Source organism: Phoenix dactylifera, chromosome 14, assembly GCF_051530095.1.
Source record: "Phoenix dactylifera cultivar Ajwa chromosome 14, Ajwa_hap1_PhDact_Kaust_v1.1, whole genome shotgun sequence".
Taxonomy (NCBI): Eukaryota; Viridiplantae; Streptophyta; class Magnoliopsida; order Arecales; family Arecaceae; genus Phoenix; species Phoenix dactylifera.
In genome coordinates, this window is record NC_143203.1 from 4,643,934 (window position 1) to 4,657,544 (window position 13,611).

Here is a 13,611-nt window from a genome sequence, read left to right on the forward strand (position 1 = left end):
ACATCAAGAGCACCAGAAAAAGAGAGTGAGAGTAGAGAGTAGTTCTGAAGGTGAAAGCCCAAGAAGGAGTTCTTGAGCTGTGAAGGTCCATCTTCTTCCTTCTTCTCCCTTTCAGCCAACCTTCTGCCTCCCTGCGAGCTAGCACTCCCCGGAAAGCTGATTATTTCGGAGCTTTGAGTGGACGAGTCATCGAGGGCGGACGCTTGTGCAGCTGCAAAGTATCCTTGAAGTAACCTCCTTCTAAAGGTAAGAGATCTGATCTCTTTTATGGTTGAGATATGATCTCAATCTTCAAATCACAAGAAGTTGTGATTTATGCATATTTATTTGAATCACACAATCCTCGGGATCTGAGGGCTTTGTGATATTTGGTGTCAAAGCAAAGGATTAGTGGAGACTATCCGATTCCCGGGAGCTCTCATGCGTGATCGTGTGACGAAGCGTGGCTCTCCACCCGGGGGCTCATATGATGAGTGCTTTGATAGGCACGCACGGGTGTCACCCTATGTATTGGGACTGAGCCCGCGTCACATGTGATGTGCAGTTGAAGACTGTCTTCGATTGGTACCAGAGTTAAAATATCTAAAATATCAAGCATGTTATGGGTTAAAATGTTTAACCCATTCTTTCCGCATAAAAATTTTCTGAAATTCATGCTTAGCCCTCTGCACGCACACCATCAGTGGTATCAGAGCCCATCCAGGTTCTTTCTGATATCAAATATCTATGCAAGATGTGATCTTTTACATATGATGTAAACTGATTATATTATTTCATTATGTTATTCATATGATGAATGAACATGTTTGTTTGCATGATTAACTTGAATCTTAAAAGTGTTTTAAGGATTTAAAGTTATGGAGCATGCAAAACAAAGATAAGACATAAATAATGCAATATACTTAATTATGAATTGAGTAATAATATAGATCCTAGACTTTAAATGTGATTTGAACGTCTAAGACATTGCATAATTCATGGGATAATGGGTTAGCTAAAACAAATCTAATTGAGTTGGACTCAATGGTTGAAATCAAACTTGGTAGTGTAGTTGATCTAATCTAATTAAAGTTGTTTCTTAGATTGGGTCAAGATTACTCTTGATCTTTGCAATAGTTGTAGTTGATCAAGTCCATATCTTTGATTAGACCAAATGGATGTTGATTTAGGCTTCGTGGTTGAGCTTGAGTTATGATATTGATCGAATTGAAATTGATAAACTAGTTGGTGTCAAAGGCAACTGTAATCAGTAGGTTTTTAATTGAGAGCTACTTGCTGGGTTTCGGTCCAGTCAAGTTAATGGCATACCCTTCCGCTGATCTTACTTACCTGGCCATCTTGGTGAATCTCTTTTGATCAGATCTCTGATTGACTCTAATTAACCCATGCCTGTAAGAAAATCAGTTGGACTGATTTAGGTGCACTGACTTGAATCTATTTCCTATGATACTTGACTTATGAAGTCAGTGGGAGGATTTGGATTGAGTCAGCTTTTTATTACAAAAATCCTCTAAATTATTAGGTCCATAAAATGATATGGTTAATGGAGATTACCACGTCATAGCCTTCCATTAGTTGTGTGATAATGAGTCCAATGCGTCTATATACATTGGAGGCGCGTGCGCGCACTGGTGCGTATCGGCCATTGGAATTGTCATACAATAATGATGAGTCAGTTGCAACTATTGGAATGGGTGGTTGATAAGTGCTAAATAATGCATAAATTAATATCTTATTCATAGCACTTATCATTATTTTAATTCATATATTTTGTGAATTTAACTAAAAAAATGTGTTTTCTTCACCATTGCATTTTAATAAATTATCAAAGGTAATTCAAGTTTGATTCGATTATTTATTGATTGAGCCTTATGTATGCAGGTCAAGTCAAATCTAATTGAGTGATGCTTAAACCCACAATGCACTTCATCAAATTCTTTTCACGTTCACCCATCAAGTTCTTTTCTCAGCATACGGCCTTCCTATGTCCACGTCCTCACCTTGCAACAAGATGACCTACCCTTCCATGTCCAAAGAACAGAAGCTTCCACCCGCAAGCATCCCGGACATCCCAAACCAAGATTCCCAGCTGAATCTATCCTTCTAATATCCCACAGATCAGCCTTTCCTCCCAACTTCCGAATCCAACTCCTCCATCTTATCTTCCGGCTTAATCTACCAAACATCCCAGCGTCCGCGTTTCATTGAATTCCAAGTCCCAGATTTTACGAATCCTTTCCAACTCCCTTGTTCCACGACATTCATCCAGAATCGAAACATCCCCTGTTCTCCGTCATCTCCTCCACGTTGATCCTCCCAACTTCTCTCCCCTGATTTCTTCACCCGTTCAAATCAAGCCGAGTCCCAAGCTTCATATTTCGATCACTCCCTTCCGCATCCCCTGCTCCGTTATATCTCAACTGCCAACCTTCAAATCCCAAGCCAGGCTTCCGCTCATCTCACGCATGCCCTCCTCCCCTCCAACCGAATCGAGTTCATCCTCCCGTGATCCACTCATCTCCTAGCTTCAGCTTTTCCTCAACCTCATCCCAGATCTTCCAGCTCTCATCCTCTTCCGGATAACCTTCTTCTCCCACGAATGAATTCCAAGCAAGCTTCATCTCAACTGTCAACCGAATCCAAACTCCCTCCTATTCGGATTAATTGACCACGGAAGAATCCCCTGTTTCAACTTACACGTCTCCGTATTCATCCTCATTCTTCCCAGCATCTTCCGAACCAACCCAGCTCACCATGTTTGTGATCTATCTTCATCCCAATCCAACCCTGCTCCCAGCTCATATCACCTTGTCACAGCTCATCTCCCCTCCTCTTCGCCCATGGGATAAACTCAAATCCCAGCTTCTTCCTGATTGATCCCAACGTCCCAAGCGCTCCGAGCTTCCTCCCGTGTCCCACGAACGAAGCTAATGCCGTTCCGTCCGCGATTTAAGGAACATTTCCCAGCAAATCTCGAAATCCCTGTGTCCGGCTCTCATCCACGAATTCCTCCCAGCCGTAAACATCTCCCTTGTTCCCAGCCGAAGAATTCTTCCAAAGATCTCCTCCCATCTGCCATGCCTCATCCACCCGTGATGCATGCGAGAGGTTCTACGCATCAAAGGTTTCTTTCCTTCCGGATTCCCCTGTGTTGAAACAGAGTCCCAGCGATTTTTCTGTGATTCACCTTCATCCCGTCCGCGATTCAAGGATCAGTTCCTAGTTCCCCTGTTCCGAGTTCATCTTTATCTCATGAATCAACCATGAACCAAATCGAAACTCCCTTCATCCATGTGTTCCAGCCGTTCGTGAGATTTCCCCCAACATCAAGATTAGATCTCTTCCCGGTCATGAACAAATCCCAGCATCCCATCAACCTTATCTCTATCCCGCGGCCAGCCGGATTCCCACGCTTCCTCTGTGCATCTCAGCATAATCCATCCTTATCCACTGCTAACCGAGTCTTCCCATCCTTATCCCAGAAAAATCGTATCCTTCTTCCAAATCCAGCATCAAATCCAAAGCCTCATCCTTATCCTCCACTCGGAAATAGGGAAGAGGAGAGATCAAGGTCGCAGCCTATAAAAGGGCCCCAGGGTGAACAGAGGAGGATTCATTCCCCACCGGGAGGGGTTCCACATTGTTCACAGGCCGAATCCCATAGAAGACTAGAGGGAGAGAAAAGCTTGGGTTATCAGGCCAAATCCCACGGGAAACAGAGGAGGGAGAGAAGTTTGGGTCTTTTTGGGAATGCCTTCTCAAAAGAAAGAAAAAAAAATGAAGTGCTGAGGCAGAGGAAGCCGATCGTGATAGAAATGGGAGCCTGCTGCTGTGCCACTGCTGCTTTCACCCACGACTCCATGGAAGGCTGAGCTCTTCACTGGGGCCGGATGCAGCCCTAACAAAAGGACACGGGTTTTATATTTTTTTTATTTTATATTCTTAGAGTTGTATGAACTTATTGTTTTTAATGAATATCTTCTTTTATTTTATGTTTAATTTCTGTGATTTTAAATATGAAGTTTATACAACTGTTCTTCATGATCACTAAGTAAATATAAGATAGTCCATGCTTAGGGAAGATGCGATGTGCTGCCACCTTAGATTAGGATAGACATTTCATGCTAACTGAAGATGGATTATGCCTAAATTACTTTTATGAATTTCTATTTAAATGCTTATTAGGCTTGTAGCTAATTTGCATGTTAATCCAAGAATAAATTGAAATACAATTAACCCTTGTTCCGATGTTAGTGGTGAATTCCTTGTCCTAGGTTCCCTCAAACTGATAACATTTTAATTATTAAATTCCTTAGTTTAATTTTCTTCACAAACTCTTCCTTTTAAATATTTTTATTTTTTTTAAGAAAACAACTGTACCCCAATCCCTGTGGATCGATACTCGTAATCACTATCCTACTAGATACGTGCTATTGCGTGGTCTTTAAAGTTGACTATCAATTTTTGGCGCCGTTGCCGGGGATTGTTAGTATAGTTGTTTTTCTTTTCATATATATATATAAAAAAAACTTTAAAATATATATATATATATATCTAAAATAAAATAAAAATATTTTCTATTTTTTTACTTTCCTTATCTCCTTGTTCTCTCTTACTAATTTTTGAATTTTCTTTTATTCAGGAATCAAAGAGGAAGTTTGGGACGATCAAAAAGGTTTGTTGGAAAAGAAAAGCCGTAGAGGTTTGCTTTTATAAAAAAAATTGCTGGGAAATTTTCTTTGGTAACCTCTAAACCTTTCTTATTTAAATTAATTTCCTTTTGTGGTGATTGTTTGATTTTAATTTCAGCAAAAGTGTGAATGCATGCTTGATACACATCCACCAATTAATCCGCACATAGTAAGGGCAATCACCCCAACAAGATAAGAACTGGATTTCATCATCAGATTCTTGCCCAAATTAGGTGAATCAATTCTCACATAGTTACCACTTTAATTAAAATCAATTAGACGTTGGCCCCTAGGAATATTCGAGCTCAATAGGATGAAGATCACCGAAAGTTGCACCAATTTCGCTCTGTGGCTCAGTTGATGTCTAGGCAAGCTTTGTCCCTTTAAGGGAGACAGTTCATCTGTTCGAGGCAAGTAGTTTTTAAGTGGGACCTTTGCAACGCATCGTGACCCCCCCACTTACCTGGGAGCTTACCTGGTCAACTCAGTCATTAGATCGGATTGGAGGCTTAGGTGCCCTCTTCAAACCAGTTAGGAGCTGTCTAGTGATTTTAGGGCAAACACAAGGACTTGATGTGTTTTTCTTTTAGTGCATGCTTGACTGTACTTGATTGATCAGAAAGGTATTAGTGTATGCTAGGGTGTTGTTCCAGATCTCCTGAATTAATATCTTTTGATTCTAAAATAGAGCATTCTATTAGGGCCGTTCGAGCCGAAATCCGTACCTATAGACCATAGGATCTGCCCCACCTGTCGAGATGGCTGAAGAACAACCCAAACTGTTAAAGGAGTACTTTACTCCTTCCATTTATACCTCTCCATCTTGTATTCGACTACCTAATACCACTGCCGATGTACAGTTTGAGATTAAGTCTAGTGTCATCCAAATGCTTTCCTCTTTTTATGGACTCAACAATGAAGACCCATACAAACATTTGGATGAGTTCCTTGAGATCTGCACTACTGTCAAAATTCAGAACTTCACTGATGATGCTCTGAAACTTAGGTTGTTTCCTTTTTCCCTTAAGGATAGAGCAAAACAATGGCTCCATTCATTAGAAGCTAATTCCATTCTTTCATGGGCCCAAATGCAACATGAATTTCTAAAAAAATATTTTTCCATAGGAAGAACGAACCAATTTAGGTGAGCGATCACAAGCTTCTCCCAATCTGATGGGAAAGAATTTCATGAAACCTGGGAGAAATTTAGAGATTTACTTCGAAAATGCCCCCATCATCAAATACCCAAGTGGCAATTAGTACAATGCTTTTATGACGGGTTGTCCGAACGAAACCGTCAGATGGTTGATGCTTCGTGTGGGGAAACTTTCATGCTTAAGAGTGAGCATGAGGCATGGCAGATGTTTGAAAACCTTAATGAAAATTTCCTCCACCATGCCTCCTCCGCTCATCAAGCACCCCCGAGTTCTCAAAGAAAAGGAACCATATATAAAGTTAGCCAGTCCATAGGTCTATCTGACAAAGTAGATGCACTATCCCGCAAGTTGGACCAGCTAATATCTAGAGACCAGCTCCCAAACTTTCCCCATGCACAAGTGTGTGCTCTCTGTTCTAGTCCGTCTCATACTGTTTTTGAGTACCCTTCGGCAGCACAATTCCCTGAATTTGTGCAAGAACAAGTAAATGCTGCCAAACGCAATCCCGACCGAGTAATGATCCATATTCTACCACTTACAACCCGGGATGGCGCAACCATCTGAATTTCTCTTGGAAGCAGCAAGCTTCGAATACTGCCCAACCCTACTCCCAAAATGTTCAACACCCTCAGAATTTTCAAACCCCACATAATATTCATCCCTACCGTCCCTCGACTCAATTTCAACACACTCCTCCACCCCATAGAAACACAGCCTTTGAGGAGAAAGTGTTGACCTCCCTTCAAAGTTTGGAAACCATTACATAATTGGTGCACTCTCACACGCAATCTATCGCCAAGCTAGAATCCCAAATGGGGCAACTAGCTAATGCACTGAACAAGCGAGAGGAAGGAAAGCTTTCAAGCCAGCCAGTGAGTAATCCTAGGGGACAATACATGGCTCAAGAAAATCAACTAAATACAATTCATCATGAACAAGCCAATGCTCTGACTACCCTAAGGAGTGGACGTGTACTAGATAATAAGATTGGGGAGGGTAACAATAAGGAAGGTAAAGAGGAGGAGAGAAATGTATCACATGAAAATCCAAAACCTTCTTCTTCTTCAGCTAGTCCACCATCTCACATTCCAAAAGTCCCATTTCCTGAAGCTCTTAATTCACCCTCTCCCTTTGGCAAAAAGGGAACTTCACTAGAGGAGATGATGGAGGTTTTCAAACAAGTTAAAATCAACCTCCCACTCCTTGATGCTATTAGACAAGTTCCCTCCTATGCCAAATTTCTCAAAGACCTTTGTACCCAAAAGCAAAAATCTAGGACACATGTGCCTAAAAAGGTCTTCCTAACTGAGCAAGTGAGTTCTATTCTTCAACACAACACCCCTCTGAAATTCAAAGATCCTGGTGCTCCCACCATCTCCTGTGTCTTAGGAAATAATTTCATTGATCGAGCACTCTTATATCTAGGGGCAAGTGTCAACCTTTTACCTTACTCAGTTTATGAGAAACTTGGGTTAGGTGAGTTAAAACCAACCTCGGTATCCCTTCAATTGGCTGATCGATCTGTAAAAACACCACGTGGGATAATTGAAAATGTTCTTGCCAAGGTAGACAAATTCTATTTTTCAGTAGATTTTATCGTCCTTGATATAGAACATGAGCCTAATCCTAAGAAACAAATCCCCGTGATCCTTGGGTGGCCCTTTTTAGCTACAGCCAATGCGAGTATAAATTGTAGAACTGGGGTGATGAATATATCTTTTGGGAATATGAAGGTCAAGTTAAATATATTTCGTGCCTCCGACCAACCCACGAGGGAAGTTGAGTGCTTCCTAAGAGACAATATGGATGATCTTGTAAAAGAAGCCCTTCCCTATATTTTGGAAGATGACCCTCTGAAAACATGCTTGACCTATTTTGACGTTGCTATAGAAAAGGCCATAGAAGCAGTCAACTTTGTGCCCGACAATCAGTTTTCCACAAATTTCCTTTCTTGGAGAACTCGACATGAACCCGGTATGATTTGATAAGGATGCGCTGCGTCTGGCTGAAGACGTTAAACTTAGCGCTTGTTGGGAGGCAACCCAATTTCTATAGATTATTTTTGCATATTTTCTTATCATATTTTTTTCAGGAGTCCTCATATTACTGATGCAACTAAGGTAAAATGCTTCTATCCTCCATATGCATCATATTTTCATTCAAAAATAATAATAATAATAATAATAATAAAATAATATAATATTCACACAAAAAAAAATATTGAGGATAATGTCTGATCTAGGTTGGGGGGTATAGGATTCGAATTTTTGAAAAAAATTTTCGCATTTTCGCATTTTTGAGTAAATTTTACAAAAAAAAAAACTAATTTCTATGCTTTAGTGCTGAAATGATAAACACACGAAGTATATAAAATCTAAAAAGCCCAATGACTAGTCAGGAGTAAGACAATTTCAGTTCTTTTCATTAAAAGTTCTTTTAGTGAGTTGTAAGATAATTTTTACTTTGGAATTTCACAACACACATGGCCTGCACTTCTAAGGGTTAGGTTCAACACTATGTTATTAAGTCTAGTAGCAACCTTGAGTTCTGATGAATCATACCTATCTAATTCACCATGATCTCATTAAAAAAAAAAGAGAGAAAAAAAGACAAAAAAAAAAGGGAGTGAATTTAGTCAGGTACATCGAAAAGGGCTACCTACTGTCAAAGGTCAGTGGGCTTGTATGATGAACCCGAGCATAGGTCCGTAGGGGAGTCTTGATGCCTAACACCTTATGCCATCTGGTGTGGGAGTGTTGACTGAATGCTCGCTACACGGAGGAATCATTACAAGAGTAAAAGTGCGTAATTTATAAATACAAAATAAAAAAATAAATTAAAAAAAACAAAAAAACAGAGAAAGAGAAAATAATATTGACCTTGAAAAAGACGATAGTGTGAAAGCCGTCATTGTAAAAAATTCGAGTAAACTGGAATATTACAGATAAAGCCCATGAGGTATTAAAGTAAACATCCACAACTCTCGAAATCCTGCAAGATAGGATGATTTTGAATCAGTGAATAGGTCTTATCTGACCAATTCTTAGAAACTACTAGCTTTAGCAGTATTTTGGAGAATCTAAAGCCTTAGCTTGTGTAAGGTCCAGATTTCACCGAGCACCCAAGTATAAAAAGTCTTACAACTCCCTAACGGAAACTTAATGACCTCAACTTGAATTTCATCTTGACCTAGGATTTGGGCTGACTTAGTAATTAAAACTTTGTGTGCTTTTGAAATTTTTAGCACTTATGCATTTGAAATTAGATTTTATAAAGCAATAAAATAAATTCTTTTGGGTAGAGACAGCAGTTTGTGGGTATCTGAGCCGGAAACCCTCACGAGACAAAACTCGTCCACTAGGGCCACCTAGGGGTTTAAAGCCTTATTGCATACGGTAAATGCAATCGCGATTCCTGCGAAAGTGAGTTAGTTTTTTTATTTTATTTTGCTTGAGGATTAGCAAAATGTAGGTTGGGGGGTGTGATAAGTGCTAAATAATGCATAAATTAATATCTTATTCATAGCACTTATCATTATTTTAATTCATATATTTTGTGAATTTAACTAAAAAAAAGTGTTTTCTTCACCATTGCATTTTAATAAATTATCAAAGGTAATTCAAGTTTAATTCGATTATTTATTGATTGAGCCTTATGTATGCAGGTCAAGTCAAATCCAATTATGTGATGCTTAAACCCACAATACACTTCATCAAATTCTTTTCACGTTCACCCATCAAGTTCTTTTCTCAGCATACGGCCTTCCTATGTCCACATCCTCACCTTGCAACAAGATGACCTACCCTTCCATGTCCAAAGAACAGAAGCTTCCACCCGCAAGCATCCCGGACATCCCAAACCAAGATTCCTAGCTGAATCTATCCTTCTAATATCCCACATATCAGCCTTTCCTCCCAACTTCCGAATCCAACTCCTCCATCTTATCTTCCGACTTAATCTACCAAACATCCCAGCGTCCGCGTTTGATTGAATTCCAAGTCCCAGATTTTACGAATCCTTTCCAACTCCCTTGTTCCACGACATTCATCCAGAACCGAAACATCCCCTGTTCTCCGTCATCTCCTCCACGTTGATCCTCCCAACTTCTCTCCCCTGATTTCTTCACCCGTTCAAATCAAGCCGAGTCCCAAGCTTCATATTTCGATCACTCCCATCCGCATCCCCTGCTCCGTTATATCTCAACTGCCAACCTTCAAATCCCAAGCCAGGCTCCGCTCATCTCACGCATGCCCTCCTCCCCTCCAACCGAATCGAGTTCATCCTTCCGTGATCCACTTATCTCCCAGCTTCAGCTTTTCCTCAACCTCATCCCAGATCTTCCAGCTCTCATCCTCTTCCGGATAACCTTCTTCTCCCACGAATGAATTCCAAGCAAGCTTCATCTCAACTGTCAACCGAATCCAAACTCCCTCCTATTCGGATTAATTGACCACGGAAGAATCCCCTGTTTCAACTTACACGTCTCCGTATTCATCCTCATTCTTCCTAGCATCTTCCGAACCAACCCAGCTCACCATGTTTGTGATCTATCTTCATCCCAATCCAACCCTGCTCCCAGCTCATATCACCTTGTCACAGCTCATCTCCCCTCCTCTTCGCCCGTGGGATAAACTCAAATCCCAGTTTCTTCCTGATTGATCCCAACGTCCCAAGCTCTCCGAGCTTCCTCCTGTGTCCCACGAATGAAGCTAATGCCGTTCCGTCCGCGATTCAAGGAACATTTCCCAGCAAATCTCGAAATCCCTGTGTCCGGCTCTCATCCACGAATTCCTCCCAGCCGTAAACATCTCCCCTGTTCCCAGCCGAAGGATTCTTCCAAAGATCTCCTCCCATCTGCCATGCCTCATCCACCCGTGATGCATGCGAGAGGTTCCACGCATCAAAGGTTTCTTTCCTTCCGGATTCCCCTGTGTTGAAACAGAGTCCCAGCGATTTTTCTGTGATTCACCTTCATCCCGTCCGCGATTCAAGGATCAGTTCCCAGTTCCCCTGTTCCGAGTTCATCTTTATCTCACGAATCAACCATGAACCAAATCGAAACTCCCTTCATCCATGTGTTCCAGCCGTTCGTGAGATTTCCCCCAACATCAAGATCAGATCTCTTCCCGATCATGAACAAATCCTAGCATCCCATCAACCTTATCTCTATCCCGCGGCCAGCCGGATTCCCACGCTTCCTCTGTGCATCTCAACATAATCCATCCTTATCCACTGCTAACGGAGTCTTCCCATCCTTATCCCAGAAAAATCGTATCCTTCTTCCAAATCCAGCATCAAATCCAAAGCCTCATCCTTATCCTCCACTCGAAAATAGGGAAGAGGAGAGATCAAGGTCGCAGCCTATAAAAGGGCCCCAGGGTGAACAGAGGAGGATTCATTCCCCACCGGGAGGGGTTCCACATTGTTCACAGGCCGAATCCCATAGAAGACTAGAGGGAGAGAAAAGCTTGGGTTATCAGGCCAAATCCCACGGGAAACAGAGGAGGGAGAGAAGTTTGGGTCTTTTTGGGAATGCCTTCTCAAAAGAAAGAAAAAAAATGAAGTGCTGAGGCAGAGGAAGCCGATCGTGATAGAAATGGGCTGCTGTGCCACTGCTGCTGTCGCCCACGACTCCATGGAAGGCTGAGCTCTTCACTGGGGCCGGATGCAGCCCTAACAAAGGGACACGGGTTTTATATTTTTTTATTTTATATTCTTGGAGTTGTATGAACTTATTGTTTTTAATGAATATCTTCTTTTATTTCATGTTTAATTTCTGTGATTTTAAATGTGAAGTTTATACAACTGTTCTTCATGATCACTAAGTAAATATAAGATAGTCCATGCTTAGGGAAGATGCGATGTACTGCCACCTTAGATTAGGGTAGACATTTCATGCCAACTGAAGATGGATTATGCCTAAATTACTTTTGTGAATTTCTATTTAAATGCTTATTAGGCTTGTAGCTAATTTGCATGTTAATCCAAGAATAAATTGAAATACAATTAACCCTTGTTTCGATGTTAGTGGTGAATTTCTTGCCCTAGGTTCCCTCAAACTGATAACATTTTAATTATTAAATTCCTTAGTTTAATTTTCTTCACAAACTCTTTCTTTTAAATATTTTTATTTTTTTTAAGAAAACAACTGTACCCCAATCCCTGTGGATCGATACCCGTAATCACTATCCTACTAGATACGTGCTATTGCGTGGTTTTTAAAGTTGACTATCAGTGGTCCGGTTGGATACCGGCCAAAGTCGGGCTTGACCATCTATTAGATAGTTTGCATTGATTGCTACATGTTAATGGTTGGACCTAACCGGGACTTTCAGTAGTGTCGATATACGCCTGCTGAAGTGCTTCCTGGGGCAAAATGATCACTAGAAGTTGTTTAGTTGAAATAATTTGTTATGAACCTACCTTTAGGTGTATTTGGGTTGATACCGACCAAAGCCGGGCCCAGGTGTAGCCTATTGGATTCTAGTGCCCACTAAAGAATTAAGAGTAATTCTTCGGATTAGAGGTAGAGGCTCCTGATTCGTATAAAATAGTGGAAGGATCTTTAGACTAAAATCCATGTCTTTAGATTAATTGATTCATTTACTAATAAGGCCTTGGTTTTATCCTTTATGCAGAAATGTCCTGTTATAAGTTCTCCCTATCACTATTGGATAGTGATGACCCGACTAGACCTTTGATTAAGAATCAGGCTAACTCGAGTGCTAACGAGAGAAGTCAGCAAAGAGTTGCTGGTCAAGATGGTTATATGATAACACCTTATAATTTCTCTGTATGTGATATTATGACTTGGGTATTGAATACCGGAAGTCCTTTTAATATCTGTAATACGTTGAAAGGACTGCAAGTCATTGAGAATTTCAGTAACAATGAGAAATTCCTAAATATTGGAGATGGAAGAACTGTTTCAGTCCTAGCATTAGGTAATATTCAAATTATTTCAAATTCTCACATAATTGCCCTTGGTGAATGTCACTATTGTCCTAGTTTCTTAATGAATGTCATTTTCGTTGGTCATTTGGCCTTAAACGGTTATGAAATTTGTATAAAGAAGGATTATTGTGATATCATTATGAATGGTGTTACAGTACTCAATGGACAATTAAACAATGGCATTTATGTATTATCACAACCTGTTAGTGTAATGTACACTACAAGTAAACGCCCTAGATCTGATGATGTCTCTGATATCTACCTTTGGCATTTTAGGCTAGGTCATATTAACAAGCACAGGATCAACAGGTTGGCCTCACTGAATATTTTAAATATTAATGATTGTGAATCATTACCTACCTGTGAGTCTTGTCTTCTTAGAAAGACGACCAAGTCGCCTTTTACTAGAAAAGGTATACGAGCCGGTGCTATATTAGGTCTTGTACATTCGGATGTATGTGGACCTATGAGCACTAGTGCAAGAGGTGGATACAGCTATTTCATTACATTTACCGACGACCTATCTCGGTATGGGTATGTGTTTCTTATGAAACACAAGTATGAATCATTTGAAATGTTCAAATTATACCGTAATGAAGTAGAGAAACAAACTGGACAATGTATTAAGATACTTCGATCTGATCGAGGTAGTGAATACCTCTCCAGTGATTTCTTGACATATCTGGAGGAGAATGGGATTCTCTCTCAGTGGACCCCTCCTGGAACACCGCAGCATAATGGTGTGTCTAAAAGGAGAAATTGGACTCTGTTGGACATGGTCCGGTCCATGATGGGGTTTACAGTTTTGC